Source organism: Amphiprion ocellaris, chromosome 24 (assembly GCF_022539595.1).
Source record: "Amphiprion ocellaris isolate individual 3 ecotype Okinawa chromosome 24, ASM2253959v1, whole genome shotgun sequence".
In the NCBI taxonomy this organism is placed as follows: Eukaryota; Metazoa; Chordata; class Actinopteri; family Pomacentridae; genus Amphiprion; species Amphiprion ocellaris.
This window is the reverse complement of record NC_072789.1, coordinates 11,174,303-11,191,048: the sequence shown is the minus strand read 5'-3', so window position 1 is coordinate 11,191,048 and position 16,746 is coordinate 11,174,303. Positions and strand designations below refer to the sequence as shown.

At 39.6% G+C, this 16,746-nt stretch overlaps 1 long non-coding RNA gene across 1 annotated transcript; it reads left to right on the top strand.

Moving 5' to 3' along the window:
* Window positions 1–9,612: 9,612 nt before the first annotated feature.
* On the top strand, window positions 9,613–10,440 carry LOC118471008 (uncharacterized). Its single transcript, XR_004848219.2, has 3 exons — window positions 9,613–9,736; window positions 9,981–10,048; window positions 10,276–10,440. It is a non-coding gene; the product is annotated as an uncharacterized LOC118471008 (long non-coding RNA).
* The last annotated feature ends 6,306 nt before the right edge of the window (window positions 10,441–16,746 follow it).

Here is a 16,746-nt window from a genome sequence, read left to right as displayed (position 1 = left end):
TGCTTTCAACTAAAATCAGATATGGACATGAGCGCCTGTGGTGGAAACAACTTCAGTCTAGTCACATCTGTGTGTTTATGTAGAGAAGCATGGCAGCTTTCTGGACATAAATGTGTTTGAAGCCATTCTTTTAAAAATATATACTTATTTTTTTTTTACGCAGTTGCTAAAGAGGCTGTTGAAGTAAATTTCTTCATTTAAGGTTTCCAGAAAAATACACCCACTTTACAGAGGAATTTCAGAAGAATTACTCGACTGTTTAACATTAAATGCACCAAAGGCGGCTTTGTATTAAATCTATGCTAATTCTAATCAGGAGCTATTAGAGATTATATGTGTCTGACCTCAAATAAGAGATATAAAAGCCATTCACAGTGATTCAAATGAGCATTGTGTTCACTTTTACTTATCTGGATAAAAGCCCGCTGAAGGCTGCTTATTTCCTGATCTGTAACTCTCAGACGAAGCCATGCAGTGAAAATGCACAGATGGTTTTAACCGTTGTTTGCTCTCAGTAGCATGTGATTTTTAACATGTGCAGTACACAGAAGGGATCAGATCAAATCGTACAGAAACCGTAAACATTTTTTAGGTTTCATGGATTTACACTACCGTTCGAAAGTTTGGGGTCAACTAGGCCATTTCATGTTTTCCATGAAAACTCACACTTTTATCCATGTGTTAACATAATTACACAAGGGTTTTCTAATCATCAATTAGCCTTTCAACACCATTAGCTAACACAATGTAGCATTAGAACACAGGAGTGATGGTTGCTGGAAATGTTCCTCTGAACCCCTATGGAGATATTCCATTAAAAATCAGTCATTTCCAGCTAGAATAGTCATTTACCACATTAACAATGTCTAGACTTATTTCTGATTCATTTAATGTTATCTTCATTGAAAAAAACTGCTTTTCTTTCAGAAACAAGGACATTTCTAAGTGACTTCAAACTTTTGAATGGTAGTGTATATGTGCTTGGTGTATTGTGTAAACTTTAGTTTTGACCTCATTCACTAATTTCATCATGAAAGTTCTTTTCCAGCCATTCATTGATCCTGTGAAAACCCACCTCTGTGTAACACAGTTGCATATTTTTACAAGTTTTCCATGAAAATGAAACTAATACATTCATGTGTCTTAAAAAAAACCTTAGATGTGACTCTATGCTATTGTTTCTTTAAAATATGAGGAGCTATGAAGTCCCTGCAACCCTGCACACCAGCTCTCCTATAACGCTGCTCAAACATAGTAAAACTACTCTGCACTACACAATGACCATGCACCCATATATTTTCAAACCTAAAACCAGTTTTAAGGAAGAATAATGATAAATGAAGCCATTGGTTCCTTATGTTTATGACATATGAAACTCTAAAAATGTGATTCTGTGTTTTTGAGTATAGTATATACAAATACCCGTATATAAAAATACAACATATAGAAATGTTAACAAGGTAAAAAAAAAAGAAAAAAAAACTCTTCAAATGAAATTTCAACTCTAAATGCTGTACAGTAGCAATCAAATTCTGTTTTGTTAGCCATAGCATTGTGATAGCTAATCTTATCAGTGCCAATAATGATAAACTACTCAACATAATATTCAAGACAATTTGATGCAGAATGAGCAAATCAAACAACTTACTTTGATCCAAAAAGGCTCACTTGCTAGATTAGAGTAAAAAGAAAATCGCTGCCACCAAAAAATTGGCTTAAAACATTTAATAAATCACAACCTATATGATTTATAGCTGGTTAGATATACATCATCAAATAAAAACAACTGAAAAAGATTACTTAAATGCATTAAAATAGTTCAATGTTTACTCATCTCTGCTCTTTGGTATGACAACAGTCTCTGGCAGAACAAAACAAGTTGGACTCGCGTCCTTGACTGACTTGACATCTTATTGAAAAGCGGGTTTTGTTGCAGCTAAACGGAACAAAAAGCTCTCTGTGAGCCGTCGTCTGCTTGTAAAGCTGCAGTATCGGTGGATGCAGACGGGGTTGTACAGACCGTGGTGAATTCCCCAGAGCTGCCGAGCATGCAGACTGCTTCAACTCACACAGCAAGCCTATACATCACGCAGTGACTTCATCACATGCACCAGACTGAGATGTATTAGATTGTCAGGGGAAAGAAAACAGGCCTGTCAGGTGGAAAATAATGTCAGCGATGAAAGACGCACAACTGGACTCCTTATGGCTGCATGGATGAAAGGTTTCTCCACTGAAATACATTAATATTGTATGTAAGGAACATTTTAACAGTCGCTGCTCATATTTCGTAGAGGGCTGACGTATTAGAGGTCAAACAAAACAAACAAAAAAAATAACCTTCAAGCCTTTGTTCAAATTTTCTGGCAAATTAAGGGAATAGTTCACCATTACAGGTGTTGGAAATGCACTGATTTGCTTATTTGTAGACATATACACTACCGTTCCAAAAGTTTGGGGGCAAACAGGCAATTTGATGTTTTCCATGACAACTCACACATGTGCTAACATAACTGCACAAGGGTTTTCTAATCATCAATTAGCCTTTCAACACCATTAGCTAACACAATGTAGCATTAGAACACAGGAGTGATGGTTGCTGGAAATGTTCCTCTGTACCCCTATGGAGATATTCCATTAAAAATCAGCTGTTTCCAGCTAGAATAGTCATTTACCACATTAACAATGTCTAGACTGTATTTATGATTCATTTAATGTTATCTTCATTGAAAAAAATGCTCTTCTTTTAAAAATAAGGACATTTCTAAGACGCTTTTAAACTGTAGTGTAGGGTGAACATTATTATTATCACTTAGCTCTGTTAGAATGTAACAAAATCTACATTTCAGTGCTTCTGCTGTGAGTATTATTTCACATGCATGAGGCTCAGCAATGGGGATCGACTGACAGCAATGTAGATTATGGGTGATCAAGAAAATGTGTGCTGATATTTGGAATAAATATGCATTAAATGTAATGTTTTAACAACGTGTGATAGATAAGAATGACTATTACTGAATATATTGGAGCCTATTTGTGTCAGCAGGATGACCATGCTACAAGCTTGGATGTTATGCGTATTTGTGCAATATGTAGATTCAAGCTCCTGCGCATTTACATGTCGGTGGTGTTCATAGCTGTGCATGTCCACACCAGACTGTGATCAAAGCTTTGACAGAACCGCAGTGTGTCATTTTAACACTTTTTGGGTTAAACACACAAGATGCATGTTAATTAGAGAGATTTACAGATGCTGGTAGGCAGGTTTGTCGTGGTGCTCAGCTAAAATAACCAGCTGCTGGTAACCTAATGTGCAGACATGAAAGAAGCTTCAATCTTCTCATCTGAAACTCTTCATAAAAAGGTATTTTACCAGAACGCCCTCTCATTCTGTTACAGCGACATTTCACACAGCAGTTATAATAAGGTTTGGGTGTCAGTCCCTCACTTTCAAAGAAGCGGTCTCTTTGTACAGCGAGGTTTGCCTTTATATTCAGCAGACTCACATGGGAGAAGTCCGTTGTGTGACGTCTAAATCATCTCACACTTTCTCCACCCAAAGTGGAGCCTCATTAAACCAGAATGTGAGGCGTCTGGAGCAAGGTTTGGTTTGAACTTTAGTCGAGACAATTTTTGGTTCCATGAGGCCTTTGATGTGCGCATAGAGCACACGCATATATGCATACTGCAAAAATCTTCACTTTATTCGCTATGTGTTTGTTTATAGTACACAAAAACAGGATCCAAACCATCTTTTAACTGTCATCTAATTCATATGGATCTGAGACTAATTGTATTGATTAAAACGTTAGTTGTGATAGATTTTCATGCATCTCTTCGAGAATCGATGCAGTTGGAACAAAAGAGAGGAATGCACTGTGGTTAGACTGAGGTAGGGTGGAGAAAAGGGAAACCACAAACTGCATTACGACACATATCGCTGAGCAACTCCTCAAACATTATTCATTATGCGGAAAATAGGCGTGCTTTCCTGCAAATGCAAAGTAACAGCAGCTTAAGGCAGCGCCGCTAACAAATCCATCTGTTGTGTCACATACTGTATGTTTACACCTTCAGACTCTTCACGGCTGACTCACTGTAGCAGACTGACACTGACCCTTACGAAGAACACAGTTAACCCTAATTCTACTGGGTCCGGATTGTAATGCTGTATAGCCTGACCCAGATAATGTAATAGGTAAGGAATCCCACTAAAGCAGAGCTCTGAGCACCGCTCTGGACCTCCACGTTCCCTCTGGGTGGACTGAGCTGGCAGAAAATCAGTCTTCAGCACGTCTGCAGTCCACCCTGTCCTGCACTGTACGTGTCCCACAACGCCTCATTTTACTCAGACATGCTGTATAAACGTGGGAGGTGAAGTGAGCTAATGCACTGATTGCAGATGTGCTGCAAGTAATTTCCACTGTTCCCAGGGTTGTGATCCTATAATGTACAGCTGTTTAGGAGGTTTTTAGAGCAGCTCAGCTTTAAAAACTGTGTTTTTTTTTTTAAATGGAATATTACAAAATCTGACATTTATCATATTAGTCATCATGGAATTTGATACACACATTCATAGTCCCCATCAGGTGAAACCCCGTGGTTACCTCCTGAGTTTAACATAGAAAAGTTTCTAAGAGACATTTTTTAAATAGTTTATACATAGTCAATGCTCTTCATCTAAAGTCTCCATCAGGTCACGGTTTTCACATGTCTGTTATATATCTCTCCATAAACATTTATGATTCCTAGATGATGAACCCGACTGACTTTGGTATTCCCTTTGACTTTTCTTCCAGCACTATAATGAGGGTTATATTTTAGGTGTTACCTGAACTACTATTGGATAGATTAAACATTCATTTTTCCCACAGGATAAACTTAGTGACTCCTGCAGCGCTAATTGGTCAATGCTAACATGCTGTCATGCTCAGCTAAGGTGGGGAACATGACAAACATTGTAAATGCCAAACAGCAGCCAGTTAACATTGTCATTGTGAAGTTGCTCATGTTTGCATTTAACTCAAAGCACCACATGGCCGCTAGCTGGGCTGTAGCTTCTTGGTGCTGTTTAATATAAAAGTCTCAGTGACAAATAAACTGACACAGTTGTGACACACACACACACACACACACACACACACACACACACACACACTGAGGTGGCATTTATGTGTGAGAGATGTGACAAGCAGCCACTCCTATCTGGCTCATGTGAAAAGGTTGAGCTGCATTGTAGCCTTTGGCAGCTCGCTTCCAAAAAGGCAGAAATTGTGTGAAGCAAAGAGATTAGAGAATCTTGTCGTCATATTCTTTTGTTTACACCTGCCTCCCGCTCTGCTAATCTGACAGGTGACAAACTGGGGTGCTTTGAAATGTAGCTGGAAGCAGTTTGACTTTTCACAGGCTGCTGTTCTTCATTGGACATTTTTCTTACTTTCGCGGCACAAAAAGCTCAAGTTTTAGTCATTTCGATTGCTTATTTGATTTTGGACTCAACTATCTGAAGAGCATTTTAACCGTCACTCTGGGTTTTCCTGCATATAGTTTTGATGAATTGTTTTAATATTAAGCTGAAGACCCCATTCCCACTCTCCACTGCGAAACAGAATAAATGTCTCGATCCATCAACGCTAACAGGCTTAGAGGGAGAAGGACACTATTTATCACCGTCGCTGTAGGACCAAAGGAGCGTCTTTTTTTCATCTTGATTAAGAAATGAAATTGCTCGGATGAACTGCTTTGGCAAAAGCAACAACTCGATTGAGCAGGAATGATAATCTATCACCCACATATTGCTTTTTGTATGTCTGATATTGAGGCGGGTGAAGTGGAGGCTGAGGTGGAAGTGAGTTGTTATGTTGCACGGGTAAATCTGAACGTTCTCACACACTCTTTTAGCTGGCTCAATTTCAATCCGCCGGGTTCCCCAAGTTGTTAGCGTATGTGTGGTGACCCCCCCATTTTCCTGCAGGACCAGCTGGGACGGACACAGACTGGGAGCGTGTAGATCAATAGGTCTAAACTGGTGCTGCATTGTTTCCCCCCAATCCGCCTGCCTCAGACAATCAGTCATGCACAGCTGTAATATAGAGACAAGCTGAAAGCAAAACAATGGGCTTTTTTTCTCCATTTTTTTTTTACAGAAAAATCTGGTGTTGGACTCGGGCTGAAGGTCTTGAGAAAAGAGGATGAAGAGAAGAACGTGTTCCCTGTGGCTCTGAGGCACGCAGACGGCTTGGGCTTAATGACAAGGCTTTAGTTCATTATGAATGAACCGGTGCAACATGGGGCTTAATCTAAAATGCTGACACAACTAGGCAGGCGAACAGTGTGGAAGCTGGGAACGCAACAGCGGTTTCACTCAGATAATACTTTTTAGCGATAAAAGCAATTTTAGCGATATTTTGCTCCAAAAAACATGAAAATATACTCAATCTTGAAATAAACTTCAAATAATTGTGTCAGCTCTTTGAGAAAAGCTGCAGTCATCATATCCAAATAAAGAGAAAACCATACACTGTGCAAAATTTGCATTATCAGCTCATTCTTTGGGTTTACAAAGCACATGTGCACATGTTCTTCTACAGTTTTCTGGAGAAATGTGCTGCTAACATAAAGTTTCCACCCATCTGCTTTAATTTGAGTGAAAACTCCAGAAATCTGAAAAACAGTGAAGATTACTGCAAAAAAAGTTTTTACACTGGGCTGAGTTGGAAAAGTACATCTATAAAAACAGAACCAGCAAATAAATTATGACCTAAATGCCACATTTCCATGTGGTTTTCTGCATTTTTTGCATGTTTGAGGTTTGACTTGTCTTTTCATTCCTCTTCTGCAATGGGTTAGAGGCGCCCAGATGGAGAATTAGCACCACCAACTGTTTATCTTACAGCCATTTGGGTAGAAACATGGCTGCAGACACACGCTGTACAATACAATACATATGCAATATAGTAAATTAAGTTAAATAGAAATAGGGACGCACAATATTGGATTTTTGCGGACATCTGGTTTGTAGATATTATCCACCTCATTTTGGTTGATTGGAGAGGCCAGCATGTGCACATTCCATTTCCACCTACTAGCAGAGAACAAGAACCCCAGTTTGCATCCCGGCCCGGGCCTGGGATCCTTCTGCATGGAGTTTGAATGCGTGGGTTTCAAGAAATCTTACCAAGCCATTTTTCACTTGTTGGCTCATGTTAGCCACCATTAGCTTTATCAAGTATGGCTGTTGCAGCGACTAAACCAGTGTACTGAACAGAGCAAAGGATTGTCCATCCAGATGTTCAAATCTGCATTTTTAGCTTTTCTCATCATCTCATTCCGATTTGCTATTTTCCCACAGAACATAAAGCTTAACTAAATGTCAGCTGAAGTCTTGAACGTTACTCAATAGAGTCTGATTATCTAGTGTTTTTAACTAATTAAGCGTCTCTTTCCACTTCAGCGTACATTCAATCCACCAATCAGCTCGTATTTCAGTGAAAGTGAAAACTTGTTGGCTTGCTGCTGCCCTCCATGGGGAACTATGTTTAGAGGAGGACTGTGAGAACAACAGAAAACCCTTTTTTATGCTCCTTGGTGGAATATTTCTGTGGAGAAAGTTCCTGACTCATGTTTTATTGGGTTTAAGGTTTGCCAGTAAGACAGCCGCAGCCAGATTTTTCTGTGGATTTTGGCTGGAAGTGATTTTGGATTACAAAAGCCCATTTTTACATTTAAACATCGACATTAGACTGGATTTTTATGTTCTGGTGCACTGGATTCCCACAGTTTTCTCCAACATTCTCCCTGGTCAGGTTTGCCATCTGCCCGATCCTCACCGTGGGCTACATCCAGACCACTGACCTCCTGCATTTCTGCTCTCCTTGCCATCTGCTCCCCGCCTTGGCCTTCTTGGTCGGAGGCCAAATGTTGACTGACTCGACACATGTCTGAGCATTTTGTCAGGAGAGTCCCCATTGCCTGCTTATGCTCTACATGTATCAACTTCACTGCAATCAAAGTGTCTAATTATCTAGGACACATGGGTAATTAATTTTTTGCGGTGCTATCCATTAACGCTCAAAATGGACTTGCCTGTGATCATAGTTTTAGATTGTAAAATCTTCCCGAGGCTGTTTCAAGCTCATTTTTGTCAAACATTAATTCAAACATAACTCTGCATGACTCTATGTGAGGTCCTGACCATAAGGTGGCTATAGTGGAACATTGGGTCAAGCCTGAAAAGTCTCAACAGCTGCTATATGATCCATGAAATTCTATGCAAGTATCCATAATCCTGGAAGACAAACCCTTTAGTGGCATCTTTACCACATGATCATGAGGTTGTGCTTTGAAGTGAAACGTCTCGGCCACTGTTGGAGGGATTGCTAATTTGGTACAGACATTCATGGTTCCTGAAAATAATTCTAAGTCTGTCTTTGATTCTTTCCTGCTGTCCCTAGAATATGTTTGATTTGTGTTGTCACGAAAACTAAAGCAAAGCTGAAACTAGCAAAACTACTGATATTCTCATTAACCTCATGTTAAGTGCTAATTAACAAATGCTAACATGCTAAGCTTAGATTGTTTCCAACACAGTAACCATATAAAATCCATACTCAATATTATTTATGTACACTAAACCAGCTAATGACAAAAAAAATCAACTATTTTATACTAAAAGGACATCATAAAATACATGCAATATTTAATGTCAAACTACAGCTTTGAAATGTCTTTTTATTTTTTTCCTCGGGGACTGTATGCTGGACTGTATGTAAAGATAGATCCTATTAGTTTGTAGACTCCTAATTTGAATCCTCAAGTTTGGAATTCAGCTGTCACTATCTTTGTCTTTTGGAACCAGATGTAACAAGCAAAGACTAGATCTGTCTGAGAACTCAAGGATTCAGTGCAAGAAGAAATTACAAGGGAGCCCCACTTTAAGACCCTGCTTTGTCATCTATTTAACTCTGAATGGGGGGATAATTTTGAAAATGACATAATTCTGTATTCAATGTGTTGAAAACAAGTGATTGAGACCATAAGCTCACAAGAAAATTATTTCCTGTTGTAAATAATAAAATGTGAATTTATCGTCTTTTATGCAATCAGACTTTGGTTGCAACCAGTGGTGTCGCCACCTGCTGGTTGTTGGAGAGAATGCAAGGTTTAAGGATCCTCCACGTTGGCTTCACTTTTCTGACCCAGAGGTTGTGTTTATTTTTATATAAAGTGTGTGTTTTTTCCTCAAATTTAATACCAGTAAAGGAAACCTGTGATTGGTCAGGTGATCCAGTGAAACAATGTAAACACCACAGCTGTGCCTACATATTGATTGCGTGGCCCAGACTTGTTAGATGAGGAAACACAAAGTAAGTAAATAATAATCTATATTAATGTTTAGCAAAAGTTAAGAAAAGCTATTTTTTTTAAAATATGATTTAATATTACACATATAAGCTAATATAGTCTCAGAGTTAAAAAATAATATTTGTGTGATAAGCGTGGCAAAGAGCCAATAAAGCAAAGGAGTAGGCCACGTTGGCCAATCAGAGGCTTCAGCCCGCCTCCTGACTGTTCATTGGTCAGTTGGGGTTAAGGTCAAAGTGCAAATCGGAGCGGAACCGTAGATGCTAGCTAGCAGAGCTACATTACTGGAGTGGTGAGGAAGGAGAAAGACGATATTTTGTTCCGATAAAAACAACATTTTCCTGCCAATGGGCCAGTTTTTTTGTTTGCACTGGTGGGTTGATTCAGTTTATAGCTAACTGGCCTGAAACTCCGCTAGTCATGCTGCTAATTTTCGCCATCTTAAACCCTATTGCCTCATGCTAAAACGTTAGCGCTGTAAAAATCCGCTAGCTTAAATGCTAATTAGTGCCACGTAAAAATAAGCAACGTGTTCAGCCTTTTTTCTGTATTTTAGAGACCCTTGTTTATTTAATTTTGATGCAATTTAAAACTATTTGTGTCATTTGCTGGCTTAGATGTGCTTTGCTGGTGAATTCTGCTGTTAGCACTGGTGTTTTCAACGATTAAAATTACATCAGTTGTGGTAAGTTTTCCATTGTATTGCCTAACTTCAAGTGATTTTTTTGCTTAAAGCAGTAGCTCTCAGAACTAATTGTTGAGTGAAATCGTAATTTTGAAACTGATGAATTATCTGTGTCGTACAACAGACATTTGAATTGGAGAATAAGTTGATTTCATGAACTCTGTCCCATGACCACAAGTGCTCATAGAATTAGCATAGAGTTAATTTTCTGTTGACCTTATTCACAGGACATATGTTTGACTTGGAGCGTTCTTCAGAAAAGCCGAGACCTCAGAGATGATCTCAGAACCATCCAAGAAGATTTCAGATGCTCCAGATAGACAATTTCAGTACTGGATGGTGATGGTGAGCCGAGCCCACAAGATGCTGAACCAAGGAACCCACCGACCTTGAGCACGGTAGGATTAAACTGTACACACATACAGCTCCTGAGAGAAATAACCTACTTACCTCTCTTCATATCAACTCCACACAGGAGGGGAATTGAGAACAGTCCCTCTTACAAAGACCAGGGTTTCTCAGGTCTCTCTTTGTTTGTTTTACTCTTTTTCACATTTTCTTTTGTTTTCATTTCTATATTGATTTATATCATTGCCTGAGTCTTGTTTATCATTTATTGCAGTTCAGTATGTACAGTTAAAATCTGCAGTTTTCTCCCCATCATTCCTAAAGTCTTCTGAATCTGGTCCACTTCGATTATTTATGTCTGTATCAGTTGCTAATACTGATTACATTTGCACTGTGGTGGTCTCCTTTTTGTTAGCTGGACAAATGTATATTTTATGAGTCGCCTCTTGTCTTCCCTCTCGTGTCCATCTCTTAACGGTGGCCTCTCCTCCAGGCTGTAACCTCGTTAACCTCTGCCATCACCACGTCCTGTCTAGAGGTCCCAGACTTGGCATTGGCCCACACACACACACACACACACACACACACTCTTGGGTCACAGCTAATCCAAATTCCAGCCGGTCTCAATGAACACCAATGAGTGTGGGTTTGTTTATTTCTTAGTTAATTACAGTATGTCCATGAGTGGAGGACCCTCTAAAGATTATAGAGAAACTGGCGCATCCGAAAAATCACTTTGTGTGTGTGTGGTGTGAAACTGAGCCACAGAGTGTGACTCCCCTCTCCTGCTGAGTGTGTTTACTTCACCAATAACAAAAAAGCTCGCAGGACTCCCACCTGCCCTGATTAGCATGAATCAGCTCCGGATGAGTCCCTGGCATGCCCGTTTCCCATCAACACCCAAACACGCTCACACCTCCCGACCCAAACCCCCTACTGCGCCACTGCAGCTCCACCGAGCCAAAGACGCTTATCAGTTGTCAGCCACTCCTGGTGTGCTGCTGAAACCCTGCGGTGCGTTTGTTTTGCTGAGCTGTAACTCAATTTTCTTATAAAGCTCATCTTTGCTTGTGGACATTGTTTTCCACTGATGAGCTGTGACTGTCTTAGAATCGCGTTATACCAGAGAAAAGGAAGCTATGACATGATTCCATTGTCGGCATTTTTTTTTTATCCTTGCTAACAAGCTCATTGTGCAAGTATGTGTGTGGTTGCACAGAAATAAACATGCTGAATGAGGCAATCATTTTCTTATAATGCAGAAAATTTGTTGTGCTTTTAGAAATACCCCACAGGTAATGTCTGCACTAAAGCTAAACATCATCTTAACATACTGCTTATGCATTGTAGCGATGGCTGATGATCACGTCCTTAATCAAACTTTCTTTTGCTACGTGTCCTGTCTCAGGCCATTAAATCACAATTACATCCCTGCTGCGGCTGTTTGTTCAGGGACTGTAATGTATTCAGATGAAATGGCTCAGCAGAGAGCTTCTCGAATAGTTCTGTGCAAAGGAAGGACAGAAAAGACTCAAATTGGTTTCAACACCACACGCACAAAAATACATAGAAGTAATTTCAGTGGTGAATGTGGAAAGAAATGAAGAGCATTGTAGCGTCTTCACATTCTCTCATTGATACACTCTCAGTTAAAAATGTTTACGCCTGCTATCTACAGTGCTTTAGTGTTTTAGGACCCAAAACTCGAGACTTCTGGAAATACTGTTGAGCTTGTTTTATTTTGGTTTTGCTGTAGTCTGGCAGAAATGATGCAGATGCCAATGCTTGCTTTCTAATTGGGCCTATGTTTTTTCCCTGATTTGTCACGCTTCTATCACGTGATAATTTTATGGAAGAAAACAAAGACATCAGCCTTGACTACCAGTGGATAATTCAACATGGATACTAAATGAGGCTACAGGCAATTCTGACCATGTTGTCTCAGCAGCTGTTTTGCAATTAAGGAAATCTCAATTTTCACCATTACTTTTCTCTCACCATATTATTTTCTTCAAGCGAGAAACAGAGAATGGTCATGTGATAGATGTTCTTAGACATATTATTATGCAGAGAAATTATTTCTGAAATGAACCTAAGTTGCTCATATGAGTTAAATGTACAATCAGATTATGCATGTAACCTCAATCTGTAAGTCATAAAACACACTGATGGAACAGAGGGGACAGATGCAGCATAATTAAAATCTTTACAAGTGGATCAACCTCTTGCTAAGGTTGGACATGGACAAATAATTTCCTTTATATCCACTCTAACTCTTTTTACTGTAAGCTTTGCATTTAGATGTCTGAAGAAAGCAGATATAATTGGGTAAAATACCTTAAATGTGACCGTAGTTTTCTAGGGTAGAGTGTAGTTTGGTAAAATTCTGTTCTGGGATCTGCCAGCTCAAGAATTTTATGGATATTCACAATCCCCAGAGGGTGAATCCCAATGCCTTTGGTAATCCCTAAACTTTCCAGTGCCATGAGTAAGTTAGAATTTTAACTTGTCCAGTTGGCTGGTTTCATGACCAAGTACCTGAGATTAAACATTGCATGTTATTTAGCGTTGCGTTTAGTTCAGAGAACCTGTGGATTACTGCAGGTTCTTCAGAAAACTCTTGTGAAAGTTCCAACTCAGGTTAGAAACTAATGTACTAAAAGCACAATGAGCATTATCGTCTGAAACAGTTTTAGTCATGGAGACTACACATTAAAATCATGGAGCAATTTCACCAAAATGTAAGAGAACAAAACTTTTTTACAGTCCCAATTTGCAAAAAATACTCCCCGTAGATATTACTGTATGTTGTGTATGTTTTTCCACACCAGCCAACTATTTTTTAACCACTGACATTTGTGCATCTGAATATGGGAAGATAAAGTACCTTGAATTATGAATTAAATAACACTGAATAATAACTTAATTACAAATTGCTGGGCTCCTGCTGCCTTCTGTTACTATTCAGTGATTGACATGATGAAATCCAAACAGAAAACAGCTGCTCAACTTCCAGGTTACATCCAGCAACATCAATTAAGAATTAGACGGATTGGACAGATGGAACAATTCATTTTTTCCCATTTAACAGCAGGCTGCAGCTTTCAATAGAAACCTGTAAAATTGCTGAATATATATAAAATTAAGATTACCTGCATTCCTTAGCTACATGATGGCAGCTAACATCTGCTCAACTGGAACAGATGCACACAAATACTGTTGTACCAACTTTATCAATTCAGGAAATCTGTTTTTACTAATTAAAATCTATGCATACATGTGTAGTTTGTTTGAATTTTGATGGAACCTTATGCAAGTGTCATCAGAAGCAGTAGCTAAACCGTACAGCTGCCAGACAACAGGAATTTTCACAGCTCTGTTCTGCAGCCTTCATCAACACGACTGCAGCTTTCACAACTAAAATAGTCCTTAAGGCCCTTTAACAGGATGTAGTTTGCGCTGTGCTTGCTGCTGGGTTCAATGCATTGTTCAGGAGTCAGTTAAACATGAGCAAATTTTGGCTGGTGGAGTTTGCTCAATGGTCTTCTTGTGTGCTTTGCTCAGTCGTGCAAAACCACTGAAATGAGTAGATTTCAGAGCGCTGCAGTGCTGTTGTAGCACTCTGTGTGAAAGGGACGTTACTGATGGACACACCTGTAACTCCAACTCATTTATAAGCAAGATATTTTGAACCACTTGTTTTCCTGGCACATGTGTGGTCCATGTGGTCACTCATTTTGAATGTGGGCGTCCACAGAGGAGTTCCAGTGGATCCTTGAGCTTCATACCACTCAGAAAGCGTTTACACCACACATCCTTTGTCTTCTGCTTTATAGGTTTAAATATTTGAAAACCTTTAAATCAGCGATCAATTATTAATCTCTCTCTGGACAGAATACTAAACTGACAATAAACCTAGTGAGCTGTTCCATTAGTACGATTAAAACAGACTTTTTTCATAAATCACTGCAGTGTTTCATTAGTGTTTCAGAGGTCAAAGTGTAAACTCTGGAGCTCTGTCTTTGCTCTTCCACTTTAAACTACCATGATAGTATCTTTTCAATCTCTGCAGTAAAGAAAAGAAAAACTGTCAAGGTTAGTTGACCTAATGCACACACACACACACACACACACACACACACACACACACACACACACACACACACACACACACACACACAAATACACAGTGAAAGCTCTGAATCAAACTGAGTGTGGAGATTAGAGGTGGGTCCATGGGGTTGTGCTCAGACTTGGCTTATCAGCTGCATGCAGCCCACTAACTCTTCACCTATCAGTCATCTCTGAGCAAAGCCACAGATTGAGGATGGATCACAGATGGAAGAAGCCACAGCAACACTATTATTAGAAAGCTTCTTAGAAACATTGACATGCATGTTACGGTGGCAGAGAGCAGCCTGCAGCTTGCCGAGCTCAGAGAGAGCATCTTTTGCCTCCACCAGAAGCTGTTAACATCTGTTTGCAGTGAATGTGCTCATTGGAATCAAGGTGAAATGAGAAAACTGCAGCACTACTTTGCGTATTTGAGGAGCTACCTCTAGTGGGGGCGTCACTGCAGAGAGAAGCACAAAAGCCACAAGGGGAGGTGAAAAAAAAAATCAAGGATCTTCTTTTAACACTGGGAGACAAAGGAGTGAAGCAGCTTCTTTTTCAGTCGGCAGTTCAATAGAGGAGACAGTGAATTTGTGAGTAACACAACATTCGGAAGCCTTCCAAATTGCTTTTCTGCTACGTAATCATGATGATTATGTGAGCTGGAAATGTAACATAATTGCCTTGTTAATTGGTTGTTGCAGGCAGTAGATGTGAGGCAGAGATGGGGTTTGAGTGCACTCTCTAAAATGGCAAAAATTAACACATTTGACACTCTAATATGGACGAAGAGGCTTGTAGCACTGCAGCACATTAGGACTGATGTATCCATGGCACACTTTGTTTAGAAATCTACTTATTCTCTGCATGATGAGTGCAATGAAGCCTTTTAGAACAGTGGAAGTGTGTTTGAGTACCTCCTAACACAGGAATCCTGTACAGCTGCCAGTTTTCTCCCCGAGGCACTCCACAGCCAGAAGCAATTAAAACTCAGTGAGGTTATGGATGACTCAAAGTCCCCACAAGGTGGGGGCCCAAAAACTGAAACTCAATTAAACAAGGGAAAGACTGTACCCCTGCTGTCACTCTGCATATTTCGGGAAAACTCTGGGGATTTCCCTAACCATCTGGAAAATGAGGAAGTACCCCGGTGAAAAATCCCCAAGGCATTTTAGAACATCCTGCATCATCTAATCAGGTGCTTTAAAAACACCTGAAAGATCATGTGTAGGTCATCCAAAAGAACAGCACAACAGATTGGGAGGTTTGCTCGATGGAAAGAGATGAATATTTACCCTGATGGGAAACCTTCCCCACCCACCAGAGGTGACAAATAAAAGCTCAAAAATGAAATGAACTCCATCCAGCAGTCTTTAAAAAGAAAATCGAGATCCAGCTGCAAAGTAATTCACCACCTCTTCTCCCCTCAGGCCACGAAGAATTTGTGAAATTTGGGCACTTAGTATGAGATTCCTGACTTTATTTTACAAGATTTCTATGTAATGAAGCTCCTGATGCCAAAATTGTGTTTTCTGGAAGGCCCTTGGGGCCACCAGAGTGTGAGGTTGTCTCTTATAGCTTCAGATAATACAGTATTTTTATATACCAAGCATGCAGGACATGAAAGATCTCTATCCTGAGAAAGCTACACCCGTATTTGACCTTTGCCTGGATTGTTCCTGTAGTGTCCTTTGGTACTGCGTTGGTTTAGCAGACCAAGTGCAATTTACTGAAGTCACATTGTTGTATTTCTGACGACTAAACTCATTAAATTTCAAACACTTATCTCTTGGTTCCATTTGCTGCTGCCAGCATGTGAAATTGCCTCGCGTTGCTTTAATGTCAGACATTCAAAGAGGTCTCTTAAGAGATGCCTTAATAGTGCCATTAAATGAAAAATGTCTTTTTGTGTGTGGTTACCTTCAGTTCCTGGGTGAGTGGTTGTACTATCATTTACTGTAAGTTAAAAGCAGCCTGAGAAAAAAGCAGTTTTTTGTGTTTGTTTTAAAATTGCAACTTTAGCCTGTAGCATTTCTAAGCTAACTAGCGCATGCAGTTGAGTCCAAGTGTATGTATTGTGTTTTTATCATTGTTGTGAAGTATTTTGGCCGTGATCATTGTATAGTGACAATTTGATATAATGACTGCCCTAACATGTACCTATATTAACATTTTATTTCGATCGTAAACTGTATATGTGCGGTGTTTCTCAGCTTTTTGTCTGTCTTTCCATTTGC